The sequence below is a fragment of the Anomaloglossus baeobatrachus genome, chromosome 1 (genome assembly GCF_048569485.1).
Source record: "Anomaloglossus baeobatrachus isolate aAnoBae1 chromosome 1, aAnoBae1.hap1, whole genome shotgun sequence".
Taxonomy (NCBI): domain Eukaryota; kingdom Metazoa; phylum Chordata; class Amphibia; order Anura; family Aromobatidae; genus Anomaloglossus; species Anomaloglossus baeobatrachus.
In genome coordinates this window covers 832346470-832370841 of record NC_134353.1, presented here as the reverse complement: position 1 = coordinate 832370841, position 24372 = coordinate 832346470, and positions in this window count along the sequence as shown.

The following is a 24372-nucleotide window of genomic DNA, read 5'->3' as shown; positions in this document are numbered from 1 at the left end:
TTCTCATCCTGAAACCATTTTCTGATATACTCCTGCTTGTTGTATACTTTGCTATGTCATCTGTTCCATTATTTTCAATACTCACCGATCTATGACTGCATTTCCATCATTGTAAACTTTATTAGATGGTGGAAGGTGTGATTTTGTGTAGACTCGAGTCATGCCTGGTGTTAGATCTGTTATTTCCTTAGATTGTGTTCACCAGTTGTTCATTTCCTAGCCGAGCATAGTTTCCACAATCCCCCTAAGGCTGCTTTCACACCTCCGGTTTCTGCAATGCGGCACACTCCGGCACTTTGCAGGAAAATCGCAACCGTTTTTTTTTTGCTGCTGGTTGCGTTTTTCCTGCATAGACTTTAATTAGTGCTGCATTGTGCCGCATGGCCTTGTGTTCCATCCGGTTTTTGCCACATGCGGCAGATTTAGCCGATGCGGCGGCCGGATGGAACGTTGCCTAGCACGTTTTTTCGTGCGGCAAAAAAAAACCGCATCGCGCCGCATTCGGCCGATGCGGCGCATTTTTCAATGCATGCCTATGGCGGCCGGATGCAGCGCGATGCGGCAAAAACCGCATCCGGCCGCTGCATGCGGTTTTTGCTACTGCGCATGCTCAGTAGCATGCCGCAAGCGGCAAACACCGGACGGGCCGCAAGGGAAAAACCTATGCAAAGGATGCGGTGTTTTCACCGCATCCGTTGCATAGCTTGCACAGCCGGATTGAGCCGCAGAGCTCAAGCCGGATGTGTGAAAGCAGCCTTACCTGCTCCTCTAGTCTGCCCTATATGTCTAGATGCATCACAAGGGGTGCATGTGTGCAGAGTGTATGCATGTGTCCTCTTACGAGAAGTGGCCTTGTAGCTAAGTTGCAGACAGTTATTTCACTGGCAGTTAGTCAGGGCAGGAGTCAGGTAATCTACTCTTTGACACCCTCTGTTTTTAACTATGACTTTTATTTATAAGTCCATCTTCCTAGGTGCCTTTGCATTCCCTCTTCACCGTTACGTCCCCCCTCCATCCCCACTCACCCATTAGCCCCGCTCTCTTTGCCTCTCCTATTTACAGCTCCTATGCCCTTTTCACCTTCCTGAATAATCTTAGTCCATCATCCTCTAAGGTTTTGCATCGTAAGTAGAGATGAGCGAACCGGTCGTGGTTCGGCTCGAGTTCGGTTTGCCGAACTGAGGTCTCGTTCGAGTTCGGTTCAGCGAACCGGTTCGGCGAACCACTCGAACCGCATAGGAAACAATGGGAGGCAATCACAAACACATAAAAACACCTAGAAAACACCCTCAAAAGGTGTCCAAAAGGTGACAAACAACTCACAACACAACACAAACACATGGGATAGTGACAAGAACAAATTCTCATGCGAAAACAAAACAGCGTTACAAGGAAAAGAGGTTGAGACACAGATATAGGCATGGCATGCCCTTCTAAAATCATGTAAAACACCGCAAGGTTACTCCAAGCGGAGTCTCCCTTTTTTCCAAAAATTGGGCCACACACACCCACCCCTTCAGTGGCAGCACTTGTGCCCCAGTTGTACACTTCACAGGTAGATTTGCATCAAGCACATTCAAAAATAAGCCATACTTAACCATCCCCAGGATGACACCGGGGTAGGTAGCAAAGTCTTTGCTGAACCATGACTTGTTCATCTTGGCTCCTTTTAGAAAACAATGCAAGCAAGGGTTACTCCAAGCGGAGTCTCCCTTTTTTCCAAAAATTGGGCCACACAAACACACCCACCCCTTCAGTGGCAGCACTTGAGCCTCAGTTGTACACTTCACAGGTAAATTTGCATCAAGCACATTCAAAAATACGCCATACTTAACCATCCCCAAGATGACACCGGGGTAGGTAGCAAAGTCTTTCCTGATCCCAGCTCTGTTCATCTTGGATCATTTTTAAAAACAATGTAAGCAAGAGTTACTCCAAGCGGAGTCTCCCTTTTTTCCAAAAATTGGGCCACACACACCCACCCCTTCAGTGGCAGCACTTGTGCCCCAGTTGTACACTTCATAGGTAGATTTGCATCAAGCACATTCAAAAATACGCCATACTTAACCATCCCCAGGATGACCCGGGGTAGGTAGCTAAGTCTTTCCTTATCCCAGCTCTGTTCATCTTGGATCATTTTTAAAAACAATGTAAGCAAAGGTTACTCCAAGCGAAGTCTCCCTTTTTTCCAAAAATTGGGCCACACACACCCCCACCCCTTCAGTGGCAGCACTTGTGCCCCAGTTGTACACTTCACAGGTAGATTTGCATCAAGCACATTCAAAAATACGCCATACTTAACCGTTCCCAGGATGACAACGGGGTAGGTAGCAAAGTCTTTGCTGAACCATGACTTGTTCATCTTGACTCCATTTAAAAAACACAGCAAGCAAGGGTTACTCCAAGCGGAGTCTCCCTTTTTTCCAAAAATTGGGCCACACACACACACACCCACCCCTTCAGTGGCAGCACTTGTGCCCCAGTTGTACACTTCACAGGTAGATTTGCATCAAGCACATTCAAAATCCACAAGCATTTACACTCCCTAGGATGACACAGGGGTAGTAAATTCCTTGTGGATCCATGACTTGTTCATTTTGATGAACGTTAGTCTGTCCACATTGTCACTGGACAGACGCGTGTGCTCATCTGTCAGCACACACCCAGCAGCACTGAAGACACGTTCAGAGACAACGCTGGCAGCTGGACACGACAAAATCTCCAAGGCGTAAGTGGAGAGCTCTTGCCATTTTTCAAGATTTGAAGCCCAAAATGAGCAAGGCTCTATTTGCAAAGTCATGGCATTCATATTCATTTGGAGATACTCCTGTATCATCCTCTCCAGCCGTTGACTATGTGTCAGACTTGTTGTCTCTGGGGGCCTTGCAAAGGATGGTCTAAAAAAATTCTGAAAAGAGTCAATAAAATTGCTGTTACCAGCACCAGATACGGTGCTGCTGGTACGGGTAGACTGTTGAAGATGACGAGACCGTCCCATGTTTGTCAAGTTACAACTGGGAGATTCACTCCCTGCACCACGGTTGTTTGGTGGAAAAGCCGAGCTAAGATCGAGTAACAGCTTTTGCTGATACTCCTGCATACGTGCGTCCCTTTCTATGGCTGGAATTATGTCACAAAATTTGGACTTGTACCGGGGATCTAATAGTGTGGCAAGCCAGTAGTCATCATCACTTCTAATTTTGACAATATGAGGGTCATGTTGGAGGTAGTGCAGCAAGAAGGCGCTCATGTGTCTTGCGCAGCCCTGCGGACCAAGTCCACGCTGTGTTTGTGGCATAGAGGTGCTAACCGTTCTTTCTTCCTCTGACATCTCCCCCCAACCTCTTTCAACTGAAATTTGACCAAGGTCTCCCTCATCCGTTGAATCTTCCATGTCCATGGACAGTTCGTCCTCCATTTCTTCATGTTCTCCTGCACCTTCCTCAACATTTCGCCTGCTACCATGCGCCCTTGTTGATCCCGGTCCCTCATGGTCCCATGCCTGCCGCGTTGGTGATGATGAACGTCTGGACCTTGGTGATGTTGTTGTCTCTTGCGCATATGAATCCTCCTGTAGTTCCTCCCCTTCCTGTTGTCCCACCCCCTGACTCCGAATAGTGTTTAGCGTGTGCTCCAGAATGTAAATGACTGGAATTGTCATGCTGATAATAGCATTGTCAGCGCTAAACATATTCGTCGCCATGTCGAAACTGTGCAGAAGGGTGCATAGGTCCTTGATCTGAGACCACTCCATCAGGGTGATCTGCCCCACCTCTGCATCTCGTTGGCCCAGGCTATACATCATGACGTATTGTACCAGGGCTCGACGGTGCTGCCACAGTCGCTGTAACATGTGGAGAGTCGAATTCCAGCGTGTCGGCACATCGCATTTCAGGCGATGAACCGGCAGGCCGAAAGACTTCTGGAGCGATGCAAGTCGCTCAGCAGCAGTGGTTGAACAGCGGAAGTGAGCAGACAGTTTTTGTGCCCTGTTCAGGAGGCCATCTAGGCCGGGATAGTGTGTTAAAATTTGCTGGACAACAAGGTTCAACACGTGAGCCATACAAGGCACGTGTGTCACCTTGCCCAGGCGAAGGGCTGCACCTAGATTTTTCATCATTGTCGCACACGGCCTTACCAGGCTGCAGGTTGAGTGGAGACAACCATTTATTAAACTCAGTCTCCAGAGCTGCCCACAACTCAGCCGCTGTGTGACTCTTATTTCCAAGACATTTCAAGCTAAAGACCACCTGATGCCGTTGCGCTCTGCTACCAGCATAGTAATGAGGGGTGCGTGATTCCTTCTGCACAGTGCGAACGCTGGTGGCCTGACCAGGCAGGCTTTGGGCAGAGGTGGAGGACCAAGACGAGGTGGAGGAGGCAGAAGCAGTGGCGGAACTTGGACAGACAGAGGTTTGACACACAAGTCGTGGGGACGGCAAGACTTGTGCAGAAGACCCTTCACCATCTATCACCATAGTTACCCAGTGCCCAGTCAGCGACATGTAACGTCCCTGTCCATGCTTACTGGTCCAAGTATCGGTGGTGAAATGCACCCATTCACACACAGAGTTTCTCAAGGAAGCGGTGATAATGTGTGCGACATGCTGGTGTAGCGCAGGCACACCTTTCCTAGAGAAGTAGTGGCGACTGGGCATCTGGTACTGGGGCACAGCGACAGACATAAGGTCTCTAAAATCCTGTGTGTCCACCAGGCGGAAAGGCAGCATTTCAGTAGCCAAGAGCTTACAGAGGGATAAAGTCAACCTCTTAGCTTTGTCATGGGTTGCAGGAAATGGCCTTTTATTTGTCCACATCTGAGGGACAGAGTTCTGGCTGCTGTGTGTGGGGTGGTAAGTAGTGTTTCCCTAAAAAAATGCAGGCTTGTGAGGAAAGTGCAGGCGTAGACATGATGTTGCCTTCATCCAATGTTGATGCTATCGATGTCTAAGAGAGCTGTACACACGCACTGGTTTCCCCTTCTAAACCAACTGACGACCTACCAAGCAAACTGCCTGTTGCGGTTACAGTGGTGGAAGTTATGCGTTGAAAACCAGGTGTGACAGCTGTCCCCACAGTCCTAGAAGATGAAGAGTGCGAGGATGCACTTGAAGGGGCAGGCGGTGGATGGTTCGCTCCGCTAGACCGCATTGCAGCACAGTGAGCTTCCCACTGGGACATATGATATTTATTCATGTGACGATTCTTGGAAGAAGTTGTCAAACTCCTGAGGTTTTGCCCTCTACTAACAGAATCACGACAAATTTTACATATCACATGATTTGGGCGATCTTTTGCTATGTCAAAAAAGGTCCAGGCTAGGCAAGGCTTAGAGGGCATGCGACCTGCTGAGCCCCCCCGACTAGTGCTCAGAGGCAGAGTGGTGGCTGAGGATGCAGTTGTAGACGTGCTACCAGTACTACTCCTCTGTCCAGGAAGGCGCAAGGTAACTTCGTCGTCAGTAGCATCCTCCTCCACCGCCTCTGTTGACCTCCTCGAGTGCCTGACTGTGGGTTGACAGTAGGTGGGATCTAGAACTTCCTCATCAAGCGTTATGTTTGCACTCCCCTCACCCTCAGACCGAGCCTCTTCCTGATGTGAACCAATATTTAAGTTGTCATCCCAATCTGGTATCTGCGTCTCATCGTCATCAGTATGTTCCTCATTGTCTATAACAACAGGTGTTATAGTTTGTGAATAAGGGTCAACATTATGCTCAGAAACTTGGTCCTCACGGCCTGAATCAGAGTCACAAAGGTTCTGGGCATCACTGCAGACCATTTCCTGGTCTGTACTCACTGTAGCTTGGGAGCAGACCTCTGATTCCTAGGCTATAGTGTGACTGAACAGCTCTGCAGACTCAGCCATCTCAATTCCACCATACTGTGCAGGGCGGATGGAGACTTCAGAGCTGGGAGAAAGCAAGTGTGATTGGGATGACAACTCAGAGGACTGGTGTTTTTTGGATGCGGCAGTTGAGGTAGCGGAGAGGGCACTTGTTGGACCACTTGAGAGCCATTCAAGCATTTTCTTTTTTTGGCCATCATCAACCTTTGTTCCAGTTGTTTGTGTCCGTAAAAAAGGGAGCACATCGGATTGTCCACGGTAAGTAGTAGACATCTTACTTTTGCTGGAAGGTGGTCTATCTTCAGCAGATGTTAATGGAGCTTTGCCACCTTCCCCACGGACAAACCCTTTTTTTCCTTTTTCAACACACCTCTTCCCCTTTCCACCAGCATCTGTCATTTTGCCACTCATTTTGATTGCGACAAGATTAATAAATAAATATACACATATTTGGTATCGCCGCGTTCAGAAATGCCCGATCTATCAAAATATATCAATTAATCTGATTGGTAAACGGCGTAGTGGCAAAAAAATTCCAAACGCCAAAATTACGTTTTTTGGTCGCTGCAAGTTTTACGCAAAATGCAATAACAGGCGATAAAATTGTAGCCTCTGCCCAAAAATGCTACCATTAGAAACATCAGCCCGAGACGCAAAAAATAAGCCGTCACTGAGCCATAGATCCCAAAAAATGAGAACGTACAGGTTTCGGAAAATGGCGCAAAACGTGCGCCACTTTTATTGGACAAGCTTGTGAATTTTTTTTAACCCCTTAGATACAAGTAAACCTATACATGTTTGATGTCTACAAACTCGCACCGACCTCAGGCATCATACCCACACATCAGTTTTACCATATAGTGAACACCGTGAATAAAACATCCCAAAAACTATTGTGCCATCACACTTTTTTTGCAATTTTTCCACACTTGGAATTTTTTTGCTGCTTTCCAGTACACCATATGGTAAAACTTATGGTTTCATTTAAAAGTACAACTTGTCCCGCAAAAACAAGCCCTCATATGGCAAGATTGACGGAAAAATAAAAAAGTTACGGCTCTCGGAAGAAGGGGAGCAAAAAACAAAAACGCAAAAACGGAAAGTGCCCCGGGGCTGAAGGGGTTAAAGTAAATATTAAAAATGAGAAACAGTCTCATAACAAACAACACTCATTAGAAACAACAATGCGGTAATATAAATATGTGGGGGCAAGGGAGGCTGACCTACTTTATCGCTTTACCTGTTCCTGCCTTAAAAATGCCTTAAAATTTTTGGCTAAAGTAACATTTTTGTGGGAAGAAGTAAAATATTCATTTTTTTTTCTTCCACATTGCTTTAGTTCCTGTGAAGCATCTAAAGGGATGTGGTTTTGAGCAGCTTGAAGGATACAGTTTTTACTATGGTGTCACTTTAAGGTATTTTCTGTCGCATAGGCCTTTCAAAATCACCACAAATCTGATGTGGTCCCTAAAAAAAATAATTTTGTAAATTTTGTTGGAAAAATGAGAAATTGCTGATACACTTTGAACCCTTCTAACTTCCTCACAAATTGTGCTGATGTAAAGTAGACATGCGGGAATTGTTATTTATTAACTATTTTAAGTAACATAACTCTCGGATTTAAGGGCATAACATTTTAAAGTTTGAAAACTGAAATTGTCAAAATGTTTGCTAAATTTCCAATATTTTCACAAAATAAAAGGAAAATTATCGATGGACGTTTACTAACTTCATGTAGTAAATACCGTATATACTGGCGTATAAGACGACTTTTTACCCCCTTAAAATAATGGCTACAGTGGGGGGTCGTCTTATACGCCGGATATACAGCCGGATATACGCCTGTGTCTCTCTCCGGCTCGCACTGTGTACTAGAAGTCTCTCCCTCCTCACAGGATGACAGAGGAGCTCTCCTCCCCCTCCTCCTGCTGGAGGCGAGGGGGAGATACAGGGCAGAGCCGCTGCTGGGAGGGGGCGACGAGCTGTCACTGGGGGCACAGACAGGGCACAGGGAACGGAGATACGCGGCTGCTGATAACGAGCCCGGGGATACATGGACGTCTACGCACACAGTCATATACGGTACATTAAATACAGGCGTGGAGCGCTTCTTAGTAATAGCCAATAAGGATCCAGCTTCTATTTTCTAACCTGCAGTAGAAAACTAACAAGCTGCAATCTGATTGGCTGCTATGCAGTGCATCAGTGAAGAAAAGAAGAGGGTTATTTATACAGTGAGTATATCCCAAATTCTATATTTTTAGGGCAGAAGTTGGGGGTCGTCTTATACGCCCAGTCGTCTTATACGCCGGCATATACGGTATGTCACGAAATAAAAACAGTCTGAGAATTACAGGGATCTGTTGAAACATTACAGAGTTATAACCTGTCAAAGTGACACTGGTGAGAATTACAAAAAAAATGTCCTGGTCATGGAGGTGAATTCCAGGCTTAGGAGTAAAGGGGTTAAACATGTGTTCCTCATTCTGTAATAATTATTTTTATATATCGGACATGTTAAAAAAAAAAAAGATGGGGCTAGTAACTATTTTTAACTGCTATTTATTCATTTCTTTCATATTTTGTGTCTCCCATAAGTTCATAAAATATCTTTGGAGCTTATTTCAAGATTAAATACTTTTTCTGATTTCTCCAGCAGCTGGGCCTAGCTGCATAGTTGAACTGAGCGTGTCTCCTAGGACTGAGTTTCTCCAGCTCCCTCTTTATACCCAATGCTCACATGACTACTGGGCACTACTGTGGGGGGCCCTCATACAGTTTGGGGAGCTTCATACTGTGAGTGGGGCCCTCAAACATTGTAGGAACGTCTGTGAAGGCCGTCAAAGTGTAGGATGGAGCTAATATGGAGTTCACTGTACAGAGTGGGTGGTAATATGGGGTTCATTTTACAGTCTGAGGGCTAATGTTGTGGCCTTTATAAAGTGTAAGGTAGATAGATATACAGTGTTGTGGCCAAGCAGTGGAAACTATATATAACATAGCTGGAGAACAAACACATGAACTGCACATTAAAAAAATCATACTTTGATCTAATGCTACAAGACAAACATTTATATACCTGAGGTTCTTGGTTTAAAATTCCAATCAGACTGTATGAAGCCCACTGCCATGTCACGTCAGTGCTGGGACTTCGGACACAGGTACACATGTCACAGCTAACGCTAGACAATTGGTATTGTGGATGTGCTAACATGCTAAGAAGACAGAATGAGTGCAGGAACTAACGCCCTTGCGACTAGTCCCCTCACTCATTAGCATATCATAAAAGATCTTTAGAAATACTTTTTCTAAAGATCCCTTTATCTATGCTACTAGATACAGATACTAGATACTAGCAGACCTTTTCAATACTAATAATTTTTTTTAGATACAGGGATAGTTAGGCAGGGATTAGCAATAAGCATCCAGAACTGCTCATGGATTTGGGTACATATTGCACCTGACAGGTTCCCTTTCAGAAGCATTATTGTTGTAGGGGCACTCATGGTATTGTGACTGGTAAAGGTATACAAGGGGCATTATTACTTTTTGGGTGTTTCTAGGGCATTTGCGTAGGGCATTAATAATTTCTAGCGGGCAATTTTATCATCTAGAGGGCATAAAGGAGTCATTATTACTTTTTAAGAAGCACTGAGGTGGCATTACTTTGAGAGCACTATTGTTGAGCTAAAGGGCAGGTGCAATAGGGACACATACAGCAGCAACTCAATAGGATGAGGAGTTTGTGCAGGTTGGGAATAGATGGGGACAGGGCTTTGACATGCCTGTGCCACCCCCGCAACACCCGACGGGCTGCTCAGATCCAGATCCGCAGTGGCTCGTGGGGTCTCCGGACCCGAGGCGGGGTTACGCGGCCGCTCGAAATGAAAAGTGGGGAAAAATAAAGAGATATTTACAAAAGGGGGGGGTGGAAGGATTAGATAGTGTTCGTGACGCCACCCACGGGTCGTGGTAAAGCGGGATACCACCGCTGCTGCGCTTGGGAGAGAGAGCGCCCGGAAGCGATGGAATGGCAGCTTGGGATGTTAACCCCTCCGTAGGCAGGGGGATGATGTCCTGGGGGCTCGGAGATGGAAGGCTGGGGATCCGTCGGGAGTAGGGGGACACAATGTACTCAAACAGTCCAGAGATACTGACACCGACACCGGGTAAACCAAAGTCCTGAATGCCCTGTAACCTTTGGCAGAACACACTGGGTCCCTTTTGGCATTGCTGGTTGGTCTGAAGCCTTGCTTCTTGGCACTGTGTTTACTCTTTGTGGATCCCTTTTGCCTGGAACTACTCGGGTCCCGCTCACCTGCGTGGTTAGCAGGGTGAGCTTGCTCTCAGGATTCACGCTTGGGATTTTCTGGATGGTTTTGGGAAGTCCTATTCCCCTCGTTGCGCTAGTACCCCGATTCTGGAGCGGGTGGAGAACGGTTCATGAAGATTCCGTCCTTGTCGAGTGAATTACTGGGCTACATAAAGCTCCTTCTCAGCCTAGGGTCCACGTACCCCGCCGTGCCCTGGCCCCTGCCCAGTTGTAGCACAGGGCCGCCGGTCTGCCCTCCGTGGCAGTACCGTGGCAGTACCGTGCCCCCTGTCACTACCCCCTGTGATCGGGGTTCCAGCTCTTTCCAGGCCAGGCCAACATCTGGCACCTGGGACGGGTACAGGAGCCCAGCTCCGCAGCGTGACCTTTTCCTGTCACTGCTCACTGACACTCTCTGACTACAACTGACACTTCTGGCCCTCCTTCTACCATCTCTCCATCTGGGTGGCCCTATTCCCCTCATGCCGCCCAATGGGTGTCTGGTGGGTGTGGTGCAGAGTGTTCCTCAGGATTTGTGTATACCTGTTCTTAGCAACACCAAAGGGACAGGACCCGTAACCAAGGAGGAGTGGGTACCATGCAAAAGGGCAGATTGCATGACACCCTTGTGACGACCTGATAGGCCAGGGCATCATATGCCCATGGGACCTTTGGAGGTTACTCATCACCAGGCCTGAGCAGGAAGTGGGATGTCACAGTGGCTAGGCCCGCTTCCGTAACCCCGGTGGTGTCAATCAATGGAGGTGTTGGTAGTTTTTCATGATGCTACCTATGGTGTGCAGTTATGATATGGGAGCCGCCGCTGCAAGATGTTCTCCCTGAGAGTAGATTGTAGGGCAGCTATGGTGGTACAGCTCTCCATAGGTAGAGCTCAGGCCCAAAAGGAGGTTGGGAGTAGTAGTTCACTCTAATAAAGGAGCACAGGGCGCGGAAAGGATTAGACGACCCAACGGTTACAGTTTAAGTTCTTTACGCACTGGGATGTCACCGCCTTTGGACTGCCGGACTCCGCTGTGATAGGCCCAAGCCAATCCTGGATACTTCGGAGGCCAGAACCTGTGTTTCTGTCTGTGAATCCTTCCTACCTGTGCTGTGTGGTATGAGTGACGCCCTGGACTAGCTAGATTGTCACAAGTAAGCCCTTACACAAACACCTCCCCCACCTTAATAAGGTGACAGCAGCCAAACTACCAAACCTTTGTCACCTCCCTCCGGGTTTGATGTTCACACCAGGGGGGCGGAGCCAGGTGGTTGGCTCCGCCCACCGAGGAATTCACAGGCCCTGAGGCGGGAAAAACAGTGCAGTTCCCCGTGGGGAGCACAGGAGTAGTCGAGTCTAGATGAGCTTTGACTGTGAAGTGGAGTGGAGTGAAGTTCAAGGGCATACCTGCATCCAGGCCTGCCATAGTCTACGACAGGTGTCTGGGTTGGAGCCCAGTCACCTCTGGCAAGGAGGCAGACTGTGGTGGCCGCCTGCAGGAGCTGGGATTACAGCCGGTGGAACCGTAGGGACCGTGGACGGGCGGTGGCCCGCCGGTACCGAACCGGGGAACCGATTGGAAACCGGAGCACCAGGAGGGGTACTCAGACCCAGTATGAGGCCCAGAAACAACTGGGCTGAGTCAAAGCCACTGATTGAGGATTGGACTTTAGACCCCTTCCCACCAAAGACCCGACTGAAGACAATAGCCCAACCATTAGGGTAAAGCCACCGCCCAGGCGTAGAGACCTGATGGGCCAGCGTCCGCGGGCAAAAAGGGCTCTCCAGACACACACCAGGCTGGGGGGCAGACTACCGTTGCTCAGGCATTGGAGTCGTCAATTTCTACACAAGTGAGGTGCAGGAAAAAGGCAGAAACCACCAACCTGAAAGGGGGAAAAGCGCAGCCGGCTGCGGGCACCGTTCACCATCTTGTTTGGTTTACCAGAGACTCCAGCGTGTTTGTAGTAGTGAGTACAACAGTGCCTTTAGGCCGCGCACCGCACCGAAGCGCCAGTATCATCCAGTCCCCCGCCTCAGCACCTCCCTCGGGCCCCTGGGACCATCATTCCCCCTTCCCACAGAGGGGGGTCAACACCAAGCTGCGCAACAACGTCCCCGGGAGCCTAGTCAACGGCAGCGGTGGTGTCCATCCATTCACCACAACCCGTGGGTGGCGTCACAAACTCAAATCCCCTACAAACAACCGCGGCTCCGGCCTTGGATCTCCCCACCAAAGTCCCTACATGTAGCGCCAACCCCCTTGCAGAGCGACGTGACCCCCAGGTCCATGAGGAGCTCGAGCCACCCACCGACGAGCACAGATCCGAGCGGCTTGGGGCGGTACACATCGACTCTTCTGGCATCACGAACAGGATTGAACCCATCCACTTACCTGTGGAAGTGCTCCTTGAAGTTATCATCGGTGGCGTCCCGCTGAAAAATTTCAGAAGCCGCCAACTTGTCACTATCCTGTGGCGTGAAGTTTCCCGCCCAAGCCGTCTTCTCCGAGCAAAAGGGCATGAAAGTGAAGTCCCGCCCCCTGAGAACAGAGCAGTGCAGAAAGAAAGCAGAGTGCCCCGAAAAGACCAAGGGGGGACGGAGGGAAGATGTCCGGGCCAAACGGGGATGGCAGAGGGGCGTCAGCTGCGTGAGTGGCAGTGCCCGAAGACGGGAACATAGCGGCCCTCGCTCTGGTCGCAAGAGTGGGGGAGGCCGCGGGTCCGGCGGTCACCCAGGTAATGCCGATCTCCTTGCCCTACATAGCCCGATGCTACCTGGCTACCCCAGTACAATGGGAAGCCTGATACCTTGCAGGTGATCCGGAAAAAGATAAGCATGATCCTTGAAATGTATGCCATGACCGGCAGACAGCGTGCGACGGTAGTGCTAGGGCAGCTGACCGGTGCGGCCAAGCAGGAGACGGAGACCTGGGCAGACGCGGACCGGGCCTCGGTGACCACTATCTTTGAGAAACTCCAGACCGCCTTCGAAACCCGCACTGAGGCTGAGTTACAGATGCAGTTCTACCAATGTCGGCAATGGCCCGCAGACAGTATAAGGGACTATGCCTTGCGCCTGCAGACAGCCCTCCGGACGCTGAGGCGGGTGGACACCATCAGTGAGGCCGACAGCAACAAGATGCTAGTGGAGCAGTTCCTGCAGAGACTGGGGTCTGCCGAAGATCGCAAACAGCTGCGGTTATGGACTTTGGAGCACACCGACCTAGACTTTGCAGTACTAAGGAGCGGGCCATTAAGGCCCTGCAAGCACCAACCATTGGCACTCATGATGCGACCCCTTGGCCGGTCGAAACCGCTCCCATCTCGGTAGTGCCCCCTCCCTTGGCTCTCCTGGCCCCTGCCGCACCTGTCGGGACGATGGAAGCGCTGGCCTCACAGGTCCGACGCATGAACGAAGACCTCACCCGGATTCTCGCTGCACTCCAGCTACCGACGAGAGCCAATCCCCAGGAGAAGATCCAGCTCGCCGACAGTCCGGAGGATGTCCCTTGGATGCAGCGTAGGAAGAACAACGACCCGCGGTATGGGCCACCTGTCTGCTACAAGTGCAATGTTTAAGAATATGCCTCCCGTAAAAGGGAAGAGTTCTAAATATGCTTGAATTGTACAAAGTTTATTATACTTGTAACCTGTTTTACTCTTTTCCAGTTATAAAGCAACAAAATAAACCGATGGTGGACGGGCAGCCCGCGGACGGTCTGCATTAAACCAAGGGGGAATGTGACGCCCTGGACTAGCCAGGTAGTCACAGGTAGGCCCTTACACAAACACCTCCCCCCCCTGACAGCAGCCAAACTACAAAACCTTTGTCACCTCCCTCCGGGTTTGATGTTCACACCAGGGGGGCGGAGCCAAGCGGTTGGGTCCACCCACCGAGGAGTTCACAGGCCCTGAGGCGGGAAAAACAGTGCAGTTCCTCGTGGGGAGCACAGGAGTAGTCGAGTCTAGATGAGCTTTGACTGTGAAGTGGAGTGGAGTGAAGTTCAAGGGCAGACCTGCGTCCAGGCCTGCCATAGTCTACGACAGGTGTCTGGGTTGGAGCCCAGTCACCTCTGGCAAGGAGGCAGACTGTGGTGGCCGCCTGCAGGAGCTGGGATTACAGCCGGTGGAACCGTAGGGACTGGGGACGGGCGGTGGCCTGCCGGTACCGAACCGGGGAACCGATTGGAAACTGGAGCACCAGGAGGGGTGCTCAGACCCAGTACGAGGCCTAGAAACAACTGGGCTGAGTCAAATCAACTGATTGAGGATTGGACTTTAGGCCCCTTCCCACCAAAGACCCGACTGAAGACAATAGCCCAACCATTAGGGTAAAGCCACCGCCCAGGCATAGAGACCCGACGGGCCAGCGCCAGCGACGGGCTCTCCAAGCACACACCAGGCTGGGGAGCGGACTACCGTTGCTCAGGCATAGGAGTCATCATTTTCTACACAAAGTGAGGTGCAGGAGAAAGGCGGAAACCACCAACCTGAAAAGGGGAAAAGCGCAGCCAGCTGCGGGCACTATTCACCATCTTGTTTGGTTTACCAGAGACTCCAGCGTGTTTGTAATAGTGAGTACAACAGTGCCTTCGGGCCGCGCACCGCGCCGCACCGCACCGACTTGTCAGTACCATGCAGTCCCCCGCCTCAGCACCTCCCTCGTGCCCCCGGTACCATCATTCCCCCTACAAACGGAGGGGGGTCAACAACAAGCTGCGCAACATCGTCCCCGGGAGCCTAGTCAATGGCAGCGGTAGTGTCCATCCATTCACCTCAACCAGTGGGTGGCGTCACGAACTCAAATCCCCTACAAACAACCGCGGCTCCGGCCGTGGACCTCCCCACCAAAGTCCATACATGTAGCTGTCACGCTCCCGATGCCTCGGCACCGCTCCTTACCTACTGAGCCGGTCACACCATTGCACGACCGCTCCTGCTCACTGAGCCGGTCCCTGCATCGCACCACTGCTCCATACCTACTGAGCCAGTCATACCTGCATCGCACCACCGCTCTGTACCCACTCATCCGGTCGCACCTACATTGCACCGCTCTGTGCTCAGTGATCCAGTCTCGCCATCGCACCACCGCTCCTTGCTCACTGGTCCAGTCCATGCGTCCACCGGTCACGCCTGCCTCTCCCGCTCTTGCTCCCCTGAGTCCTGTTCCAGGTGTCAGGAGTCTGACTCTGACTGATGCCTCTGTATAGGACCGGGCCGTGCCCACTCACCTGGTCTTATAGGCCCAGCACTGCTGCAACAGGAAATGACCTGAGGCTGTGCTGGGTATATAGGACTGGCCTTTCCAGGTGGGTGGTGGCTGATCATCGCTTGTGTTTCTTTGCTTTGTCTTGTGAGCTAGGTGCTCAGGTCCTTTTGTTCCTGTTTCCTGTATTACTGCCTTACAAGTACGCTGTGACCCTAGTGACCTGATCCTGTCTTTGGTTCCTGATACCTGCACCCGTATCCTGTACTGTCCTATGGGACTCTATGTCAGTGGTGACCTGGTTCTTCCCGTTACTGCCATGCTAGTGCTCCAGCTACCGTGTACCCTGCCCTCCAGGTGGGATGCTTGGTCCAGTGGATCCACCTCCTGGGCCTACCAGTCCTCCCCGGCCCTCACAGTAGCGCCAACTCCCTTGCAGAGCGATGTGACCCCCGGGTCCGGGAGGAGCTCGAGCCACCCACCGACGAGCACGGATCCGAGCGGCTCGGCAGCCGGCCGAGCCCCGTGGTGGTACATGAGTTCCAGCCTAAAGCCACACGGGGACTCGAGTCCTTGAGTGCGAATCCGTAGTTTGTGCCGTCTGTTTGGTCACAACTCCTGGCTCTATATGCTGCTGTGCCCTGGGCACTTTAGGTGGGCCAGAAGACTTGAAATCCTCTGACCGGCGGATTCTGACAGATCGTGAAGGGCCCAACAGTCTAGGGCTCCACACCCTGTAGTTTGCGCTCGGTCCTGAGGGAGCTATGGTGCAGCTCTCCCCTCAGCGACCGTGTTCTCCTACGTCTCACTTGTTCCGTGTCTCTGCTAGACTGTCTCATTGTGTTTCTCCGCCTTGCTCCCCTGTGTCAAGTTCCTCCCCCCTTGCTTTCTGAACTAGTGAGAAGAGGGTCCACTACATTAGTGATGGCAACCCTCCAATGTCTCTACCCTAGCCCAGTCCCAGTGAGAAGGCATCTAATAACTGTGTGAGTGGATTGTGGTGGTTTACAGGTAATGACCTGAGTTGTAGGTGTAGTACCCTGTGGCGACTGAAGCCTCAGGCGCCACAGCTGTAAGTGAGAGAAGTCAGATGTGTCTTTTTTTTGTAATCCCTACAGATGAGTCCTTGCTGGAACAAGACGATATGTTGGTCTGGGCCAAATGGAAAAGTGAACATCTCCATTAGAAAGAACATCAGCAGTTAATCACCATCTATAACTGCACAATAATCCCTTGTATGCTCTGCAGGACTGGTATCTACTAGAGTTGAGCGCGGTTCGTGGTTCGTGGTTCTCCAGTTCTAGGCTCGAGTGATTTTTGGGCTGTTCGAGATCGAACTAGAACTCGAGCTTTTTGCTAAAAGCTCGATAGTTCTAGATACGTTCGAGAACGGTTCTAGCAGCAAAAAGCAGGGCTTTTTACAGCTACAGTGAGCAGGAGCCATCGCTGGCAGCCTGCCACAAGCTGGTAACCAAGATAAACATCGGGTATCCAAGCAAAGCGCTTTGGTTAGTAACCCGATGTTTATCTTAGTTACGTGCAGGAAGCCCACACTTTCCCGCTCAGCTCGCTCCACCCCCTCCTGCCCGCGGCATGTACACATACATACACATACACAAACACACACACACACACACATCCACCCCCCCCCCCCGCCCGCCCGCCCGCTCGCTCGCTCGCTCGGCTTACCTGCGGTGATGAAGTCCCGCCATCCCGACCTCAGCGCTGTCACTGTCCTCCATGGCCGCCGCTTGTCACATCACCTATCGCTTCCGACCCGAGACTGACACTGGCGGTGACGTCACGGACCTCTCGCGATACTTGATGTGAAGGCGCCGGTCATTGACCTCAGTGACAGGGGCTGTCAGTGTGCTGGAGATCAGCGCAGGTAATGTACCTCACTGACAGCAGCACTTGTCACCCCCCTGCAGTGACCTGGGCTGACCCATTGATGTTAGCTCAGGTCACTGCACTGCTCTCCCAGCCAATGGGGAACATCCTGCTCTTCATTGACTGGGACAGTGTGCATCGTCATGGCAACCCCTTGGATTACACCAGACCTGGATTTGTTTTTCAATCTAATAAATTGGTTAAAGAGGGAATGTTTTGGGGAGTGTTTTTTCAAATAAAAATGTGTTTGTCGTGTATTTTTTTTTTATTACTGACTGGGTTGGTGATGTCGGGTATCTGATAGACGCCTGACCTCACCAACCCCAGGGCTTGATGCCAGGTGACATTACACATCTGGTATTAACCCCAAATATTACCCCGTTTGCCACCGCACCAGGGCGCGGGATGAGCTGGGGCGAAGCACCAGGATTGGCGCATCTAATGGATGCGCCACTTCTGGGGCGGCTGCGGCCTGCTATTTTTAGGCTGGGGAGATTCCAATAACCATGGACCTCCCTAGTCTGAGAATATCAGGCCCCAGCTGTCTGCTTTACCTTGGCTGGTAATCCAATTTTGGGGGACCCCTACGTGTTTTTTTTTTTAATTATTTATTTAATTTAAAATAACAGCGTGGGGTGCCCTCAGTTTTGGATTACCAGCCAAGGTGAGGTTGCCAGCTGTGGTCTGCAGGCTGCAGCCGTCTGCTTTACCCTAGCTGGCTACAAAACTAGGGGGAACCCTATGTCATTTTTTTTTCATTTTTTTGGCTAAATACAAAGCTAAGCACCCCTTAGTGCCACATGAAAGGTACCAAAGGGTGTTCCACTTTTTCTCCATTTTTTTCTCCACTTTCTCTCCACTTTTTCTCCACTTTTTCTCCATTTTTTTCTCCACTTATTCTCCACTTTTTCTCCTCTTATTCTCCACTTTTTCTCCACTTTTTCTCCACTTTTTCTCCTCTTATTCTCCACTTTTTCTCCACTTTTTCTCCACTTTTTCTCCACTTTTTCTCCACTTTTTTCTCCACTTTCTCCACTTTTTCTCCACTTTTTTCTCCACTTTTTCTCCTCTTATGCTCCACTTTTTCTCCTCTTAATCTCCACTTTTTCTCCACTTTTTCTCCACTTTTTCTCCACTTTTTCTCCACTTTTTCTCCACTTTTTTCTCCACTTTTTCTCCTCTTATGCTCCACTTTTTCTCCACTTTTTCTCCACTTTTTCTCCACTTTTTCTCCACTTTTTCTCCTCTTAATCTCCACTTTTTCTCCTCTTATGCTCCACTTTTTCTCCACTTTTTCTCCACGTTTTCTCCACGTTTTCTCCACTTTTTCTCCACTTTTTCTCCTCTTATGCTCCACTTTTTCTCCACTTTTTCTCCACTTTTTCTCCTCTTAATCTCCACTTTTTCTCCACTTTTTCTCCACTTTTTTCTCCACTTTTTTCTCCACTTTTTTCTCCACTTTTTCTCCACTTTTTCTCCACTTTTTTCTCCACTTTTTCTCCTCTTATGCTCCACTTTTTCTCCACTTTTTCTCCACTTTTTCTCCACTTTTTCTCCACTTTTTCTCCTCTTAATCTCCACTTTTTCTCCTCTTATGCTCCACTTTTTCTCCACTTTTTCTCCACGTTTTCTCCACGTTTTCTCCACTTTTTCTCCACTTTTTCTCCACTTTTTCTCCACTTTTTCTCCTCTTATGCTCCACTTTTTCTCCACTTTTTCTCCTCTTATGCTCCACTTTTTCTCCACTTTTTCTCCACTTTTTTCTCCACTTTTTCTCCTCTCATGCTCCACTTTTTCTCCACTTTTTCTCCACTTTTTCTCCACTTTTTCTCCTCTTATGCTCCACTTTTTCTCCACTTTTTCTCCACTTTTTCTCCATTTTTTTCTCCACTTATTCTCCACTTTTTCTCCTCTTATTCTCCACTTTTTCTCCACTTTTTCTCCACTTTTTCTCCACTTTTTCTCCACTTTTTCTCCACTTTTTCTCCATTTTTTTCTCCACTTTCTCCACTTTTTCTCCACTTTTTTCTCCACTTTTTCTCCACTTATTCTCCACTTTTTCTCCTCTTATTCTCCACTTTTTCTCCACTTTTTCTCCACTTTTTCTCCACTTTTTCTCCACTTTTTCTCCACTTTTTCTCCTCTTAATCTCCACTTTTTCTCCACTTTTTCTCCACTTTTTCTCCACTTTTTTCTCCACTTTTTCTCCTCTTATGCTCCACTTTTTCTCCACTTTTTCTCCACTTTTTCTCCTCTTAATCTCCACTTTTTCTCCTCTTATGCTCCACTTTTTCTCCACTTTTTCTCCACTTTTTCTCCACTTTTTCTCCTCTTATGCTCCACTTTTTCTCCACTTTTTCTCCTCTTAATCTCCACTTTTTCTCCTCTTATGCTCCACTTTTTCTCCACTTTTTCTCCACTTTTTCTCCTCTTATGCTCCACTTTTTCTCCACTTTTTCTCCACTTTTTCTCCTCTTATGCTCCACTTTTTCTCCACTTTTTCTCCACTTTTTTCTCCTCTTATGCTCCACTTTTTCTCCACTTTTTCTCCACTTTTTCTCCTCTTAATCTCCACTTTTTCTCCACTTTTTCTCCACTTTTTCTCCACTTTTTCTCCACTTTTTCTCCACTTTTTTCTCCACTTTTTCTCCACTTTTTCTCCTCTTATGTTCCACTTATTCTCCACTTTTTCTCCACTTTTTCTCTACTTTTTCTATGGTCGGTCTACCCATTAGCTCTGCCATGCATAGTGTAGCTCTACACCTACTGCACATGTTACTTTATGATTGACATCTCTTTCGTACCAGAGCTGTCTAAGTCTACTCTGACCCCATATTTGTCATTACTATATTGTCCTTGTACTGTATTATGACATTTGTATCATGTGTTTCATTTCTTGCTGTGTTGCAATTTTTTTGCTGCATCCCAATTGTACCTCTACATTGTTCGAGTTTATGTTATTGTTCTCTCACTCTTATGTGATACTGATTATTGTCATTTTTCATGATTACATGCAGATAAGTCCAATCTGACGAAGGCTCAGGCCGAAACGTCATTTGTAACTTGTTTTGGACAAAAACATATATGCTTATGAAAAAAAAATTTTCTTAATACGGACCAATAAAGAGTGATTTTGCATTACTATCCGTTGTGACTTACTGACTTAGTCTGGGAGATATAGAGTGCCGAGGTTACTCACTAATTTTATCTATTATTACCTCTGAGCACCTATATACCAGTGAGCAGAGCTTCCTCTACAGTAGTTCTCCTGATTAGGCATGCCCTTACCTCATGAGCAGGGCATTGCAGCTTTGGTAGCAACCATTACGACATGGACTCTGCTGCTGTGGACCCGGGGAGAGTGAGTGCAGTTTCATTGCACCCACACTCCTCACATGAAGGGTCCGCACTCCTAGAAAATGGGGGATACGTTCCCTGAGTGTCTCCCCCCCATATTCTAGACGGTCCAGAGTCGTCGTGGGACCCCTTTATTTTTTTTCTTACAATAAATTGGTGAAAGAGGAAATGTTTTGGGGACTGTTTTTTCAAATAAATTTCTTTTGTCGATTTTTTGTTTTTGTTAGTACTGACAGTTTATGATGTTGGGTATCTAATAGACGCCATGACATCACAAACTGCTGGGCGTGATCTCAGGTGACTTTACAGCTAGTATCAACCCGATTTATTACCCCGTTTGCCACTGCACCAGGGCACGGGATGAGCTGGGGTGAAGCGCCAGGATTGGCGCATCTAGTGGATGCGCCACGTCTGGGGTGCCTGCGGCCTGCTATTTTTAGGCTGTGAAGGCCCAATAACTATGGACCTTCCCACCCTGAGAATACCAGACCACAGCTGTCCGCTTTACCTTGGCTGGTGATCCAATTTGGGGGGTCCCCTACTTTTATTGTGTAATTATTAATATTTATAAAATAATTATAAAAAAGAGCCTGAGGGGACCTCCACATTGGATCCCCAACCACGGTAAAGCTGCCAGCTGTGGTTTTCAGGCTACAGCCGTCTGCTTTACCCTAGCTGGCTATCAAAAATGGGGGGACCCAACGTAATTTTTTTTTTTTAACTATTTTTTAAATAGAAAAAATTAATGGGCTTCCCTGTATTTTGATTGCCAACCAAGGTAACGGCAGGCAGATGGGGGTGGCAACCCATAGCTGTCTGCTTTATCTGCGCTGAGAATCAAAAATACCGCGGAGCGCTACGTCATTTTTTTAAAGATTTATTTTTACAGCACTGTGATGTCCAGCAATCAAAATACAGGGAAGCCCATTTTATTTTTAGTTATTTAAATAAATAATTAAAAAAAATATATGTTAGCTCCCACTGCATTTTTTGTATTGCTAGCTAAGGGTAATCCAAGCAGCTACTGGCTGCTAACCCCCACTGCTTGGTGTTACCTTCACTGGCAATGGAAAATCCAGGGAAGCATTTTTTTTTTTTTTTGCCAAAAAGCTACAAAAAAAGGACGTGAGCTTCGCCATATTTTTGTATGCTAGCCAGGTATAGCAGGCAGGTGCTGGAAGAGTTGGATACAGCGCCAGAAGATGGCGCTTCTATGAAAATGCCATTTTCTGAGGTGGCTGCAGACTGCAATTCGCAGCAGTGGGGCCCAGAAAGCTCAGGCCAACCGGTGGTGCGGATTCCAATCCCAGCTGCCTAGTTGTACCTGGCTGGACACAAAAATGGGGCAAAGCCTACGTCATTTGTTTTCTAATTATTTCATGAAATTCATGAAATAATAAAAAAAGGGCTTCCCTTTATTTTTGGTTCCCAGCCGGGTACAAATAGGCAACTGGGGGTTGGGGGCAGCCGTACCTGCCTGCTGTACCTGGCTAGCATACAAAAATATGGCGAAGCCACATAATTTTTTCAGGGGGCAAAAAACTTCTGCATCCAGTCCTGGATGGAGTATGCTGAGCCTTGTAGTTCTGCAGCTGCTGTCTGTCTGTATGGAGAAGAGCAGACAGCAGCTGCAGAACTACAAGGCTCAGCATACTCCATCCAGGACTGTATGCAGAAGTTTTTTGCCCACCAAAAAAATGACGTGGGCTTCGCCATATTTTTGTATGCTAGCCAGGTACAGCTGGCAGCCACGGGCTGCCTCCAACCCCCAGTTGCCTATTTGTACCCGGCTGGGAACCAAAAATATAGGGAAGCCCGTTTTTTTTAATTATTTCACTTATTTCATGAAATAATTAAAAAACAAATGACGTGGGCTTCGCCCTATTTTTGTGTCCAGCCGGGTACAACTAGGCAGCTGGGGATTGGAATCCGCAGCACAGGTTAGCCCGAGGTTTGTGGGCGCCTCTGCTGCGGATTTCAGTCCGCAGCCGTCCCAGAAAATGGCGCTCTCATAGAAGCGCCATCATCTGGCGCTGTATCCAACTCTTCCAACAGCCCTGGAGCCGGGTGGCTTGTTGGGTAATCATGAGTTAATACTGGCTTTGTTTTACCAGCCAGTATTAAGCCAGAGATTCTTAATGTCAGGCACGTTTGACCCGGCCATTAAGAATCTCCAATAAAGGGTTAAAAAAAGACACCACACAGAGAAAAAATACTTTAATAGAAATAAATACACAGACACATTAGAGACTCCATCTTTATTACCCCTGTCAGCCCTCCACGATCCTGCTCTTCTGTCTTCTTTCTTTCTAGTGTAGTAGTAGTGACGATTGTAGTGAGGGGCATCACTTGGGGCTGGGGAACCTCCATCCTAACTACAATGCTCACTACAATCGGGAAGCAGCGTGCAGCCTTCACTCCGTGAGTGATCACTGCTGGCTGCTAGCGGTAACGCTGACAGACGCGTTACCATAGCAACGGTGCTCCCGGAGCCGCGGTTAGCGGTGACGTCACCGCTAACTGCGTTGCTATGGCAACGGTGATCTCCGTTAATGACCGGCTGTGTCAGCCGGTCCCTAACGGAACGGGGAGTCGACCGTGTGCTAGAGCATGTCGCCGGTACACGGCGATACACATATGTGCACCGTGTACCGGAGAGATGCACTCGCAGGTCCTACATGACGTGTCATAGTCATGTGACCAGTCTGTAGCCAATGAGATAATAGCCACGTGACTGGTCACATGGCTATTTTGACGTCACGATAGGTCCTGCTTCTCTGCTGGCAGTGCAGGTCACCGGGAGGATTCAGCGATCATCGGATGGAATAGCGGCAGGAGACAGAGTGCAGAAGGGATCGCGAGGACCGGTAAGTGTTATGGCAATGTTTATTAACTGTTTGTGTACATTTATAATGCATTTTTATGTGTTTGTGATTGCCTCCCATTATAGCCTATACGTTCGAGTTCGGTTCGTCGAACGTTCGACGAACCGAACTCGAACGGGACCCCCGTTCGGCGAACCGGCCTCGAGCCGAACCGGGACCGGTTCGCTCATCTCTAGTATCTACCACTGTATGGTCACCATATGGCGGTAATATCAGTGTTCGCTTTTGTGTAGGGATTTATTTTCAGTAACAGCCCAGTTATCTGCTAAGGTTCTGCTATACCCAGGGGCACCACAGTAGTTGTAATTAGGGTTACCGTTCAGGGGCCCACCCGGATGTTTGCATCTCCCTCCCCCCGAGCTGAACCCCTAGCTACTTTCTCTGCTTTAATACTAAGAAAAGTGCTGAAGTATGTGATCTAGAGGAAATCTGTACAGCAGCTGTATATACAATCAAATATATGTAAATCTCATTAACTGCTCAGTTTGTGATTTATTACCTGTTTTTTACATAACTTGTGGATGCCAATATCTTTACTTAACTTTTGTTTCATGACCCTTAGAGACACTGTACATTACATATTACTGAATGTAAGCCCGGATTGTCTATTGATAGGTACATCTAAAATGCATAGCAAAAAAATAGAAAACATTTTTAGTGAGAGAAACATGTCAAAAAAAGAATAAAATAAGTGAAGCTTGAAAGAAAAGGACAGTGCACCCTTAAAGCATGAAAGAGAACCAACAAAGAAGTATATTAGGATCAAACACAACGATTTCACACATCAGATGGGCAGATGCAACATAATGGAGTCTAATGTCGGCATTTGTGTATGTATGCTGATCTGTATGCGTGAATGGAACCATTGTTTT